Here is a 15,652-nt window from a genome sequence, read left to right as displayed (position 1 = left end):
TATTTATAGTGAAAGACCTTCATGTAATGTTATCTGCTTCCTTAGAACATATCATTTGTAAGTTAATTAGTTTAGCAGTCGTTCTTCCCTTTTAATTTCTTTGAGTTTTTTTATTCAATAAACCTTCCATCTTCCACCTTGCTTCTTTTCTTGATTAAGTGGTTTGTTCTGTTGTCATTCGTTTTCTCGCTTTCCCTTTCTTCCCATATTTATTTTTCTTCTTGCTATGTTTTCTTTTTCTTTGTTTGATTCTCTCGTTCGTCCCTCTTTTTCTTTTTTTCCTTCTTTACTTTGTATTCCTTTGTTTCTTTCTCGCATTTATCTTGTTTCTTCTCTCTCTTTCTCTCTCTATCGCTATTTTATTTTTTCATCATTAGTTTATACTTCCCTTTTTCAGTTTCATATCAGAAACAATGTACTATTTCTACAGTTTCTTCAACAAACATACCGCACTAATACCTAAACAGTCTTCATTTCCTTACATACCATTTACAGAATAGTACGTATTCACTCATATTTCCACACAAAATGGAGACTTAATAACCCTATCATTAGATACGAATAACGATAGGTCTCATTGCTAAACGCAGCGATAATAATCATCTCCAGGAAGCCAATGTGACAGTCAATCAGTGCAATCACCATTCCAACCTAACCTTCTGACTATACTCTAAATATGGTGCTTCTACTTGAAGAGAAAATTAAACAGCTTCATTGTCTTCAAAGTATTTTATATTTATATTATTAAAGTAAAAATCAAGGTCTTATATTTTCTACACTGCGTTTTAATTAGGCTAGCGATCAAGCTCTCTCGGCGGTAAATCGTTTGCAACTATCGGCACACTAGGATTTGAAAATGTCCGTTGTAATAGCTGTCGTGTACAAAACAAATATCAGCGAATATTGTATAGGTTTTTGTTACTATTAGCCGCTTATCAACGTTGGCAGTCTTATCAGTGTCTTTATACATGGGATACATACTTTAAAGTACGTTGGGTTTTTTGAGTCTATTGATTGAAATGATAACCAAATCTACTCCCTCTGATGATTGAGTTTGTTTTTCAAAATTTTTCAATTTTTCTATTCTTATTCTTATTCTTATTCTTATTATATTCTTTTTCATTAATTCGCGATAAAAATAAAAAATAAAAAAAAGAAATTCGAAAATCTCTTTGGCTTTCCATTCCAATAGAATAAATAAGTATGTTACCATTTTACTCGTTTCGCCTTTTTTATCTGATATCATTAACAGAATTTATTGTATTTCTTTTTCAAATCTCCTCTTTCGTCCAGAATATAAATGAGAAGGCATAACGAATCCTTCATTCATTGTGATTTGATGATATGATTTTTTTCTTTTTTCCTCGATTCCTTCATTCTCATTACATTCCTTTTCTTAACTTTGCTTTATTTACTCTCATTTTGGGACCGAGACCACTAGAAGAGATGCCGGTTCTTGTCCTTTATTTAAATTAATTAATTCATTCCAATTATTTATTTATTTATTTATTTCGTCCAGTTCAATTATTCATTTTTCTTTTCTTTTCTTTTCTTTCTTTCAGTCTTTCCTTTTTCCTTTTTCCTTTTTCCTTTTTCCTATTTCCTTTCCTTTCCTTTCCTTTCCTTCTTTCTTTCTTTTTTTTTCTTTTTTTTTTTTTTGTCTTCTTTTTTTTGTTTCAGTCTGATAATCTTGTTTCTGAAATCTTCAATTCTCATTTCCCCTTCATTCATTTTCATTTCTATTTTTCTTTCATTTTACGATCCACAGTTCCGAGTACTATTTTAAAAATTCGATCCTTCTAAAGAGATTTCTTCTTCTTCTTCTTTTTTTTTTTTTTTTATTTTTTTTTTTTTATTTCTTTTATTTTTGCTTCAGTATGATAATCTTGTTTCTACCATCTTCAATTCTCATTTCCCCTTCATTCATTTTCATTTCTATTTTTCTCTCATTTTACGATCCACAGTTCCGAGAGTAATATTTTGAAAATGCGATCCTTCTAAAGAGATTTAATGAATTTTTAAACAAAACGGCAACGGCAACGGCAACGGCAAATCAATCATTTTAATCTCGTTTCGGGAAGCAAGATATAAATATGGCTTATTACCTTGATGTCACTAATGATTTCAAAGTTTCCAATCACATTAGGACAATGCATAAACAACACTCTGAATTTCCTGCACTTCATCGGCTTTGTCAGGAATGTACGATAAGAACTATAATAATCAAGAAGGAATCAATTATTTTCGCCAAGACGAGTTTATTTGAATTTTAGAATGGAAAGAAATCTGCTTACACGAAAATGTCTATTATTCTTCACGATTCCAGTGCAACGAATGATAGAAAAGAAAAGAAAGAAAGGAAGAAAGAAGAAGAGAAAGGAAGAGAAAGAAGAAAGAAAAGAAGAAGAAAAAGAAAGAAAGAAGAAAGAATCAAAAAAAGAAGAAAGAAAGAAATACAGAAACAAAGAAAGAAATAAATAACAGAAGTAATCCCAGAGTTCCGTCCAAAGGATATCCAGAAACTCAACCACCCCCCCAAGAGAAAAAACGGAAAGGAAAGGAAAGGAAGAGGGAAGAAATGGACGGACAGACGAATAAACGGTTGGCTGGGAAAAAGAAGGAATGCAATAAAGGTAAAAGAAAAGAAAGAAGGAAAGAAAAAATTATGAAAGGAAGCATTCAATCCAAACAAATAGAACAATACGAAAGACCCTTTCCAAAACACGCTTGAAAAAAAGGGAAAAAAAAGCCAATTGTTGTCTCTGCAAAGGATCCTTTTGATAATCAAAGTAGGATTATTCACACGGGATATAACTTATTAAATCATGACACCTTGATCAAAACCTGACATCGTTTTTCCTATTCTAGTTCTCCTTACTTAGTCCTTTAACAAATGTGGAGACAGATTATTTCACCTTCATTGCTTCATTACTCTTTACTTCCAGCTTTGGAGCCAGAAATCCGACCCCCTGCTATTTACAGAATAACATTTCAGAAATGTAATGAAACAATTTAACTCTCATTGCATTTTTGAAGCCGATTTCCCATCCTGATCACCAAAACAACAACAATGTACATTCCTAACGTAAACAGTGAAGACTAATATCCCCTAAGTTACGAAGCTTAGGTCAGTTCGTGCGATTCTCTTCCGAAAGTAGATATATCAAATAAGCTCGGCTCGTGTTTTGTCCATTTGGGTTTTATTAAGCACGCGTATCGAAGATTATCTTTTGGCGCCTTTGAACTTACTTTAGGGTCAGAAATATGAAGGTAGTGCGTTAATAAACATAGCTTTACCTTGTCTTATTGATTTTTTTGAACGTTTGATGTAGTAATGGCCTTAGGGGATCTGTACATTATGTTATCTGAGTTGAAGTTGGAGCGGTGAAGGAAACGGGTTCGATTCGAGACAAGCGTGGGAGAACTGTAGTATTAAGCTAAAAAAAAAACCATAAGAGGTTCAAATGAGAGAAATTGAAATCTAGACAACTTGAATACAAAAAAAGAAAACATTGGATTTGAAGACAATTGAGGATGTGACGTGTCGTCAATGTAATCATCATGAGTTAATAGTCCAGCCCCTTATACTGTTTGAACTGGAACGAAAGATCAGACGTGATTGGCGCGCAGTTACAGCAAAGTACACCAATGCATCATTAAGTGTAGTGTACATAAGGGAAGAGAAGGCACAGGGCTTTCGACGCTTCTATATGGTACTGCTTGGCTCTTTTCACGTAAGTACTATAAGCTCTGTATATGGTGTATATGTTTGGTATAAAACGATATCAAAAATTATAATGGTTAGAGAAAAGAATCACTTACTGTGTGGATTATGATGATTTTCGCAAGCGCTTGTACTCTTAAATACGACTTTGCTCCTCTCTCAAAAAAAAAATACTTCGATTCGTCGGCCAAGAAGAGACCATATGACTAAATTATTATTTATTTATTTTCCCGTCAAATTAGAAGAAAACAGTTTTTTATTTTTTGTATAAAAGATTGCGAGAATTTATCGCCTATCGTGCTTCTATTTTTACTGCAAAATACATGGAAGTCGTTACATTTCGAATGCTTTCAAATGCTAGGAAGTCTCAAGTCTCAGTAAGAGGGATCATAATTCTCCTTGGGAGTTTAATTGATTTGTACGTATCTAACAGAGAGCTTATTCTGCGCGACTGAATTCACTTGGAAATTTATATTAAAGGATACGGTTTGAACGGATAAAATATTGACGAGTCAAGAGGGAGCCTACCGTAAACTAAAGCGAAAGTAGGAGACTTGAAAGCCGTCAAATTTCAGCCCTATTTTTAGATCCTAAAACAAGTCGATTCCTTTCTCCCGCTTTGCCATTCTGAATTCTATTTTCAGCCCATTTTCACGTATATTATCGTATTCTTTGCTTTTTTCTAGTTTGTAGTTATTCTATTAGTGAAACAAATGCTATGAGCAGAAACAGCATTTAGAAAATAGAGATTTTGAAAAAAAAATATTTTGAAGCATTGGAATTCTCTAATCTGGGGTCTCGTATAAAAACAATAACGTGTTTCCTACATATATCGATTTAAAAAAAAAAACACGATTTCTCGGGTGATAATGTAATAATTGAAAACAATAGTCCCCTTCACAGTTCCCTGCGCCATCTTAAAAGGGAACTGTGAAAGGGATTATTCTTTCGCGATGTGGTCTGCAGGTAGTCTGCAATCATTACTTGCAAGATAAAAAAAAGCACTGAAAAGAATTAGCGGCCACATGCCTGTTGATATAGCAAAAAAAGCTAATGTTGATAAAATTCTACAGTTTCCAATTCTCCGTTGCTCAGCGTTAGCCTCACTGAATTTCGAGTAGAATATTCATGTGCTCAAATAAGAGTCCGTAGAATTCAAAGTGCTTAGGGTGTTGTCGGTTGAAGTTGTGGATACTTTACTTTAACGCTCGTAGTGTAAATATTTTGACTCTAAAACAAAGCTTTTAACATATAGATCTAGTAAAGAGTAAATAAATCAGGGAACTGACAGTAGTCATTTTTTGCATTCGAAAAAGATTTATTCGACCGAGATAAAGGGATAAACAAAACAAGCAATGCAATTGTAACACTTCCAAATGCCTCAGAATAGCAACCTTAATGCCATAAGTTTAATATAGCGTTTGTATTATAGCGTCGCCTCGTCTATTAAACTTGTAAAATTGCATTCCACATCCTGCAACTTGTATTTATACAATAAAACTGAAGTTAAAAGTCTCGGCATGCTTATAGTATTTCTGGTTTAGATTGAGTATATACATACCTTATTTATCATAACTAATATAGATCTAGAGCTTTCTATCTTGGGCGTAATATTTTCCCGTTTCAGACTACGTGCATTCCCTAGAGTATCAACTCTTTGTTTTGCTTGAGAAGACAATGCATGAATGAATATATGGATACAACTCAAACAAAAAATGTTATTCAGTGTCAAGTGAGAATGATACATGGTTCTCTGAAAAGATATATATATATATATATACATACATACATTCATACATACATACATACACTAAAGCTAAAGAGGGTTACTGCACTGTTGCCTGCCTGCGTTACCCAAGCTATACCAGAATGCATTGTTTCGGTCGAACAAAAATATGCTTGTGCATGGATTGAGAGTCAAATAACCCATTCGGTTGCATTTCATGACTGTAATTGTTTCAAATCGAACAAGAAACGCCCACGTACGCCATTCATTAATTTTAACGGAAAACGAATTACTCGTACGCGCTGTTGACTTTAAGATCTAACCAAACACTGATCTCACCCCCTTTCACCCCGCCCACCATACCAGCTGCCAACTAATAATAGTCCACGTCCGATATCTTAAAATTAAGACTTGATTGGGAGGCCTAGGCTTTAGGCGTATGGCACACGTGAATTATTAAATACACATTGTTTTTTGACAGGAATAAAATAATGTACCAAATACGACTTTCCTACCTTACGACAATAGACCTAATCGGCTATAACGTGTTGTTATGTACGTTACCACCCAATTCGAACCTTCTGGGAATAGAAGCATTTGTCTCTACGAATTCAACTCTGAAACCAAAATATAACGAACAATTAATGAAATTTATTTCCCAGAAGGTTTGAATTGGGTGGTAACTTACGTAGCAACACGTTAGTCGATTAGGTATACTGCAAGAAAATTTAGGTAAAAAGGAAAGTTAGTTCACTACTCAACAAAGTTATAGAGTGACCACATTAAATCCGTGAACCACAATTTACTAAATATTACAAAATAGTGTTAGTTAAACAATAGATAACAATGGAATTTGCATGAAATTGTGCTATTTAGTATTACTAAAGTTTCACGCTTATATTGTTTGCACTCTAATCGAATCTACAGCAATATATAAACGCTGAAGCTTTTCATTTTTTTAATGCAATTTTGCATTCAAAAAATTTTGCATCTTATTCCTGAGACTCTCGGTAGTTTAATATGATCGGCACATGTGGCCTAATCTTCACTCCGGCCAGTTCCATAAGTCAATACATAAAGTCATTCTGTATAAAATCATGAGACTGTATAAAAAGTGCATTCCTGCATATCTTAAGGGAGGAAAATACTGTCAAAGAATTTATTTCCTGTTAATGGTCTTTTCGTACACGCGGCAGCCATGTTGGCTGGATCTTGAACGTATCAGTGCCTTTACTGCCTGTTGTATCGCATCCAAACACTCAGTTCAGGATGTGTGAGGCGGGTATATAGAAGAAGTGCATTCCGGGATATAAAAAATGCTGTCAACGAATTCATTTTCTGTTAATGGGCCTTTTGAGTTCATGCACGGGGCAGCCATGTTGGCTGAAATGAACATACACCTTTCCTCCTCGTAGTCTCACATCCAATCACTTCAGGTTGCCTTAGGCGGGGCGTAAAAGATTTCTATTTTCACAAGAACTTGCTTGTCGCCCAAGAAAAGCCCAGAAAAAACTTTGAATAGAAAAACATAGAGTAAAAAATAGTTGAAAGAAAAATATTTGCAGAAATGCTTTCCATTTTGCGCAGCCATGTTGGCTCTGGAACAAAATTAAATTCCGCTATGTTTCTTGCAGTCTGAGCGTGTCCAAGCACTTAACGATGCGCTAGACGGATATAAAAGATCAAAGGTTCATAAGGAAAAGTCCGAAGAGGTCCATAACAATGGATAAACTTAGTACTCCATGTAATATAAATTGAAAAAGAGCTAGTAAGGAGCTGAGAATATCTGCTGAACTATATTATATTTTGGATTAAGATACGTCGTGTTTTTTTAATTATCTTTTATTTTATTCTTTTTATTATCATTATTATTATTATTATTATTATTATTATTATTATTATTATTATTGTTGATTTAAGTGATTGTCATAAAGTGACTCTTTAGTCCTGGTCTGTAGAGTAAGGTAACCTTCCATACATAGAAGATTCCGAAGTTTTGGACTCATATTTTTTTCCGAGTCTTTAAATTGCAGTTGCATAAGTTGTTTGATATACTCCGAGGATCAGCTCAATTCGATGCATTTCAACCGCAGTACTATACATAGTTTATATATGTTCTCATATACATAGAAGTATTGTTGAACATATAAAGTTAAAATAAAGAATCAAGTTAAACAGGTTTCATAAGGGTTAAACAGAGTTAAACAGGAATTGATAAAAAGGTAAATTATACACCGTGAAAAGATGAAAAAACTTACTGACGTTTCGGACGCTAGTCCTTCCTTCGTTGGAGTAAAAGAGAAAGAGGAGTGTTTATATAATGAGAATAAGACAAAAGAAACCAATGAAAAGACAAAAGAATGGGTTAGTTGAAAGCAAAGCGTTCATTAATCCCGTTGGGACTAAGAGTGCCTAATAGGTAAATAAGCCGCATTTCTTTGGTCTTGCGAAAAGAGTTAAACAGGGTGATCGATCAACCGTTTATCCCCTGGCTCTTAGTTGTGACTAAGTCAACATTAGAGAAATATAATGTACTGTACAATGGAATGACTGTAAGTCTGGATAATGATCAACCAAATCCACTTTAAATTGTTCTACTTTGAACAGATGACATGTCATTCCATTTTGCAAAGCTTGGTTGCAAGGTAGCTTAGTCATGCTTTGAAATATAATTTCCAAAAGTGGGTGAACGTCATCTGAGGTGTCCTTTATTTAAAAGGATTGATAGCCAAGTAGAAATGCTCAAAACAATACATTAAAGAAACTCTGATTTATGAGGGAGATGAAAAGTAAGCCACCCCTAACTAGCACGTGAACATATCCGCCAATCCGTTCGAATTCCCTGCAACTACTATTCAGGCTTTGTTGACACTGACTGTATTGGTATAGAAAGAACCTGATAGGTCTCATCAGCTGTCTCCTATAGCTGCATGAGATACTAAGGTACCTGGCTGTATTCCAACGAGCCTTAAATGTGATACATATCTTCCAACCGTTTTGTAATGTTGAATGAAATGCCTGTTTGAAGCAGGTTCTCAATTCAAGACCCTAGCTTTTTTGGCTTTTAAAATGTCTAAGATGTCGAATTGAGGCAGATCGTACATCTCCACTGTGCTTAGCTTAAAAATAATTTGGCGCGTAAAACTAACAGTAAGCTGCGAGACGTGCCGCAATCTTTCACCAATGGATATACAATAATTTGCTTTCTAATAGGTGAAGTCAAAGGAATATTTATATACAAATAAATTACATTCGGATAATAACCAGGAGGGGGAGTTAAAGTTTGGGAGGATGCAAGAAGATATGGAGGCTGGGGTGATGGGGGAGGTAAGAGAGAATGCGTGACTTCAAATCGATCATCAGAGGGGAGAAGAGGGGGTTAACGTTGGGGAGGGTGCAAGAAGATATGGAGCCTGGGGTGATGGGGGAGGTAAGAGAGAATGCGTGACTTCAAATCGATCATCAGAAAGGAATGAACAACTTATAATAGAGTATCCTCAACTTATGATCAAGAATGAAGATGGTTAGAGAAATGCCGGAAAGACTTTGACAAAAAAACCTTTAATCATTCGGTATAAATAGCCGCTGTGATTTATGACTAAAGACTCGTTTTAAGAGCTAATCATTTGCAAAAGTCAACAGTAATGTAAAGAAATGAGCGGCTTCAACAATATCAATGTTTTAAGACCCCACAGAACTAGCTTTTGATGGTATCTGGGAATAGCTGACTTATAAACGAGGATAAGCATGTGCAAATGAGTCTGTGGTCTTTAAAAACAGCGGTATGCATTGAATGCGAAACTAGTGTGTTAGATGTAGATTTTTTCCTTTTTTATTTATTTTATTTATTTTTTTATTTTTATTTATTTTTTACTGAAAGGCACTGCCTTCACTAAATTCAATTAGAATTTAGAACTATTGGAAATTCATTATCCATTAAGTTTTGTCTGCAGCTATTGATGAACTGCCCAAAAACTTTACATCATGGGTAATTCTTCATTTGCACGTGACGTCATAGGCCAAGAAAATAACAACATAAAATTAGTTATGAATGCTAGAAACTCGATTCTTCGATATCATTTAGAGAACTATGATGTCACTAAGTGTAGAAAATTTCAAATCGTTTCATCGCTTTGTTTTCAAGTTGTGCGAATCTAATTTTCTAATTGGTAATCCTCACCTTACGCTCAATACGTGTCTGAAAAGTCGAAGGAATACATATATGTTCCCCAAATCAAAATCTTTTAGTGTTGTACAAGTTTATAAATTAGATTTGTACATGTTTGAAGTGAATTTGATGGATTTTTGTCAATAAATATTTTTTTTTGAAATTTTGGCCGCCATGTTGGATGATACTAGATATCATCCAGCGAGTTTTCGCCATAGGCATTTACACTAAAATATCGGTAACTTCGTTCGCTCATAGCTCGTTTTAGAAATTCTCTAATGCTCCAATTTTTTGTTCAGCGTTGTATTATAAGTAGCTCTACGATGGTCATAAGGATTGTTTTTTGATTGGAACCAAAAAGTACTTTAGCACCAGCAAAATACACGTGGTTGCAAACGAAGAATAATGGGAACTCACTTTAGACAGCTCAAAACACTAAATGTCCTGCAGAAATTAAAACGTTTTGCGGCTTATCTGCAGCCATCGATTGAAGATCTGCCCAAAGAACTCCGTTTAGATAGTTCAGTTAAAAGAAAAAAAAACAAAAGCGTACCATCGCAATAGCATGAATATACAGTTAAGCCTCTTCAAAGCGACCGCCATCCTTGTTAGGAATTTTTGTGGTTGCTTATAAGGTTTTCAAATGACTTGATTTCTCTTAAAATGATTCTTTAAAAGAAGCGGCGCTCAAAGACAAGTTTAATTAACGCGAAGAAAAAAAGTACTAAATTTGGAATGGATTAAACATTTTCTTGTTACAATAAAAGAGGCTTCAATGAAAATCGTTCCCATTTATATCCGCTGCTTGTAAAATGATAACCTTAAAAGCACTCCGCACAACAAATGAAAGACCTTGAAGTGAAACGTTATCATGACTATCACTGCATTGTACGATAGTTTTGTATTATTAGCTCTAAATGTAAAGATGGATTTTTAAGATATGGAATTACGTAGTACGTCTTTGTTGCAGCTGTTAAAAAATAACCTACAATAAAAACTGTAGTCTGAGAGGACCGGTGGACAATCACAAATAACAAAAAAAGAAAACAAAAATAATTTCTAGAAATGTTGAATTTTAATGGCGCTACAACTAGTCCAGAAATAACCTAGATCTATTTTAAGGAAGATATCTTGTGATCGACGGAATTCTGCATATGTAGTGAATATTGTTCAGTGAGTTATGGCTAGAGTCATCGCGTTAAAACACCAACAGTGTAAATATGAGAAGCAAAAACTTGGCAAGACAATGTTGTTTATATAATACGATTCATACATATTTTCTTATTATACACAACACAGAATACTTTTCATTACTTTGTTTTTTCTTATATGCTGAACGTAAAGTCTCCTTCGGGTTTCAGGCTCGATTCCTTGGCTCAACATCAAATGTGAATAGGGTTTGTTATTAGGTATCTTCCTTGCGTAGGCATCCGAGGATTTTTTCCAGGTTCTCCGGAGTTTCCTCCCTCCACGAAACCTAACGCTCGGAATTAAAAGTTTGCCCTGTAAGTTAGCCGTGCCCTGACTTCGATACGCCCAGAGTTTCCTTTCGGGTTTTAACTGTGCATGAGTTTGCCGTGGTGTTATGACTTCGATCAACCCAGAGGTTGTTTCAGGGTTTCCGGATAAAACTCATGCTTGCTTTTGGTCGTGGAACACGACATTCTTTGTGCAGTATTTTGCATTTTTAATGTTTAATTTTCTGCATCTATACTTTGTGAGATAAAAACTCGGACAATCTGCAGTACAAAGCAAAGGCATTTAGTAGTAGATGGCAAAATTGTCTCTATTGATTCCGGGACGACTTTGTTCAAAGCGCCTTTGTCACCGAACCTCATTCCATACAGCTGAAATATAAGCCACACAATTAAAGCAAATTGCACGCTAAGAAGAAAACAAAGAATTACCCAACACAGGGGTCCAAAGAATTTATGTAACCTATAATTAACTTTTCATGGAATTATTTTATTGTTTTGTCTAAAACTAGAAAACACCGCTGAGAGGAAAGTTTACAGAAAAATATATTTATTCCGTTCTGAAATCGTTCTACATGTCCATAAGATATAGCTACGTACTCTAAAGGGAAGTACATTGAAGTTAGTTATCCATGTGTCTATTTGTTTTCCGTAGATATTATGGATCGGTTCTAAAAAATCTGATCCCGATAAAACACACGTCGATATTTGTATGCGAATAATCGCGACCTCTAGCAGGTGCATGATAGTGTTGGCCGGTACATTAACACGTCTAGCAAGTCATACGAGTTAATTTGCATATATAATTCTTTGGGGGGAATTTCTGCGTCTATATGTTGTAGAAGAAAAACAATCTCAAATCCAATCATTGGGGATTTTCTCTACTTTGATTCTCAAGCATTAATTGGACAAATCGGTGACAACACATCAAACATTAACCAAATCCAACCTTAAAGCACCGATTTTAAACTATGCTACCCTCTAATTGTGATCGTTTTTCTCCTATATATTTTCATTATGACAGCGTCCTGGTCAGTTGGAATAATCTTGGAAGCTTCCCTCGTTAAATAATTCAAAGTGTCTAGAACTAGACTTGTTTTGTTCGGGAAGTTTCTTGGAGTCACCAACGACAGTTTGGTGGTTGATGAGATGTTTATATAGGTGAACATGCCTTATAGAGATGCTTTATCTGTCTGTAGGGAAGAGAAACGATTTCGGCTTAGCGGTTCATGAGACGGTCTGTTGTCTATCGTCTTGCAAATCCCCATTTGCTTTTTTTAATCTCCTAGCTATTCTATGCAAGAGAAGTGGCTCTTCAAAATCCACGTGCTCCATTGAATAGTAACTGATATCATCAACCGAAGACATAGATCACTGCTGAAAGCATGAAATAGGAGGACTTCCTCCATAAGAACAAAGCAGTCGATCTCTCGCGACGGCATCGTAACAAGCTAGATTACACATTTAAAAGTTTGTAGAGTCGAGAAATCGTTCCTTTGTGATTCAGATAATTTGTGCCATTATTATGATACTTTATGTTGACAACAATAAAATTATAAATGAAGATCAAAAACTATATCATGACTATATTTCTCTAAGAAATCTGAGTTGCTTACATATTTCATGAGACTCGAGAGCAATGAATGAACAGCCCCACCATTGGCAGGCTAAACTATACTCTTAAAAAAAACATTAACTGAAAATCGTAAAAATATGAAAAATAAAGTGCTACAATGATCATATAATGACAAACGGAAAGAAATGTTTAATGGATAAAAAAGACGATTTGTGGTAACGACATCAAATAAAAATATTTTACAGGGATGGCTAAAAGAAATCTTCCGACAAATGAGAAACTTGGTTTGATTAATGTGTTGCTTAAACCATTAATTAACCACAGTGCTTTGCGTAAGTTCGGATAATCTATCATCCACTGACAGCATCCATTCATCAGATGGTAATACATATAGAAAGAGGTGCCACTTTTCCTTACTTCCTTACATACACTAGTCTAATGCGTGGTGTATTTAGGCGCTCCAAAGAAAAGAACCGATCGGATCAGGTGTTCAATGCTAGGGATGATCAACCTTTGATTTGGGAAAAGTTGGTTAGAGTTCAAAGGTATTTGAGAATGAATCTTATAGTTTTTAGCCTTGGTGTTTTGAAGAGAACAGTTTTTGAGCCTCGAAAAATAAGCCGTGTGGTTCTTCACTGAGGATAGTTCAAGTCATGTATTATTCATTGAATTGGATCCAATTCAATCAATTCGTTACCTGTAAGTTAATACAAAAGAAGGAAATCTACCCAACGGTAAGCCAGATTACGATGAACACAACAACAAGAGGCAACAATGTTTTAGGTATCAATCAATTTGATTCTGAGAGGAGCTCTACCCTTCTATATTAAATAAAAAAACGTAAGCTCAAGCTTACATCGAGAGATTGGTAGAGCAAGTGTTCGTTAACCGCCCCATGTTGTGAAGCTCGTAGATAATCACATGACATAGGATGGACTATCAGGCACATTTATTGACCATACTCAGATCAATTTATTTTCGTGCATTACTTAATCTAATGCCTCTGTATAATATATTGTTGTATCTCTTTTTCAAACACAAGTGCGCGGCAAGTTTTATAGCGTTATTGTTGTGGCTACGTTCTCTCCTGTCGGTATTCGAGTCACTTAAGTTATCCGTTCGGTACGGCGTTCACACAAACACGAACGAATGACGTTTTTTATTGAAAACTCTCTCAGTTTTTTTTTTTCTACGTTCATATGGATTCATATGGAAAATAATAAAGATATTAACAAGATTTCATGTTTTATATGGCCGTGATTTTTTATCCCTTTTTCATGAATGCAATATTTTTAACACCTTAACTGAATTTATCAAGTTGGGAAAGCACAATCCATGAGAACCGTATTTGTTGATGCAGAACACATTTAATATTAGTTACGTCATTACATTTTGTCGCCTGGTTTCTTTACTTATTTGTTTCAGTTTTTCAAGGTTAAAACTGCATTTCAGTAATTCCCAACTTTTCCTTGGAATTTTTCTCAAATATATCAGATTAATAAACAGTTAATGATTTTTCGAGTAGCATTTCATCATTTTTACGAGCAAAACAAGGGTTTTCACTCTTAGAATGTATTTTTTTCTCAAGATCGGGTATTTCTTTCCTGAGGGCAATCAATTTTGTTATTCTGTTGAGGGCAAAAACGTCGAATTTAGGTAAAAAATCACTTCAAAGCCAGAATAATTAATAATAGTAAAGTTTATCCTAGTATACGGGTAGAAAAGCAGTGCCATAGTTTTGTAAAATCTTTCTTTCTTTCTTTCTTTCATTTATTCATGCATTCATTCTTTCTTTTATCCTCTTTCGCTGATAAACTCGTGAGATAAAGTTAATTAAGCACAAAATATACATTTTTTTTCTTATATTATTTCTGCTCGAAGTCAACATATCTTACAAACTCATTCATTTTCAAACGATCAATACTGCTTAGGGCATGATTATTTAGCACGAACAAATACCAGGTTCGTTAAGATAAATCCAGTTTCACCTTTCATGATTCAACTCAGATCGATCACCAAGTCAAATCCAGCCCCTTATAAAAGATTGCTTTTTTTACGATACTGAACTTTGCTTCTTATTTCCATCAGTACAGATAACATTCCAAATACTATAGCATTTAGCAGAACATAACGTGCAAGAGACTATCATTAAATCTAGCCACTATATGATCATTCCGGGCTATTATTTGTTTTCCATCACTTTAGATAAAATTTTATATTAAAACCTAATTTTCTCAATCAAAAAGGGAAAACTCAAGCCTTCACAAAGGATTTTACCCGAAGCTATGGATCAGCAATTATTTAAGGTGCCAAATTGCGTTTTAGGAGCGTTAAGTTAACGGTATTTTGGTCATCTTGTAAGCAATGTATTTGTAATAACGAAAAGTTGAAAACATTGGGAGATTAGTGGTTGACTCCAGGGGAAAAAGATACATTAAAAGAGGCAGACAAAAAAAAAAACAAAAAACAAAAAAACAAAACAAAACAAAACAAAACGAAACGAAAAAAAAAACAAAAAACAAAAAACAACACAAAAACAAAAAGCAAAACAAAACAAACAAACAAACAAACCAACAAACAAAAAAACAAAAAAAAACTCTTGAACTAGATTTTTGAATATTGGAAATGGAAATGGAAAAATGTTTCATTTTGCATGTGCATGCGCAGAACTCGCACTCGCACATGGCTGATCTTAATTGAATAGTCCATTTTACAATTCCGTTCAGTGACCACGAATAATAGTTCCAAGTCGAGGTTGGAGTTTCAAAGAATAGCAAAAGTATAGTTTTTATGATGCACGGCAATTCCAACCTCGCCTTGGAATAACTATTATTTGTGGTCACTGAACGGAACTGTAAAATGAAGAATTCATTTTCCTTATCACTTTTGGCAAATTTCAATTTTATTTATCATTTGGATCAACAGATTACGGACAAAAGTACGCGCCTTTTTTTTTTTTTTTCCTGCGGATTTGTGTGATTGC

The 15,652-nt window shown here is 34.5% G+C and overlaps 1 protein-coding gene across 2 annotated transcripts in view; it reads left to right on the top strand.

Moving 5' to 3' along the window:
• Positions 1–3,715: 3,715 nt before the first annotated feature.
• Positions 3,716–15,652, top strand: part of LOC116309076 (ephrin type-A receptor 4) — a 39,013-nt gene continuing 27,076 nt past the window's right edge. The window contains exon 1 of one of the 2 annotated variants that reach the window (XM_089038305.1): positions 3,716–3,734. The gene's annotated coding sequence lies outside the window, so the exon portion shown is untranslated. Of the gene's footprint in view, positions 3,735–13,113; positions 13,215–15,652 lie in introns of those variants that run through there. The other variant, XM_031719620.2, reaches the window with a different exon arrangement.

The sequence above is a fragment of the Actinia tenebrosa genome, unplaced genomic scaffold, assembly GCF_029948245.1.
Source record: "Actinia tenebrosa isolate PJP-AT-01 unplaced genomic scaffold, QUT_ActTen_1.0 PGA_scaffold0__85_contigs__length_37466705, whole genome shotgun sequence".
NCBI classification, from domain to species: domain Eukaryota; kingdom Metazoa; phylum Cnidaria; class Anthozoa; order Actiniaria; family Actiniidae; genus Actinia; species Actinia tenebrosa.
This window is presented reverse-complemented; position numbering and strand designations above follow the sequence as displayed.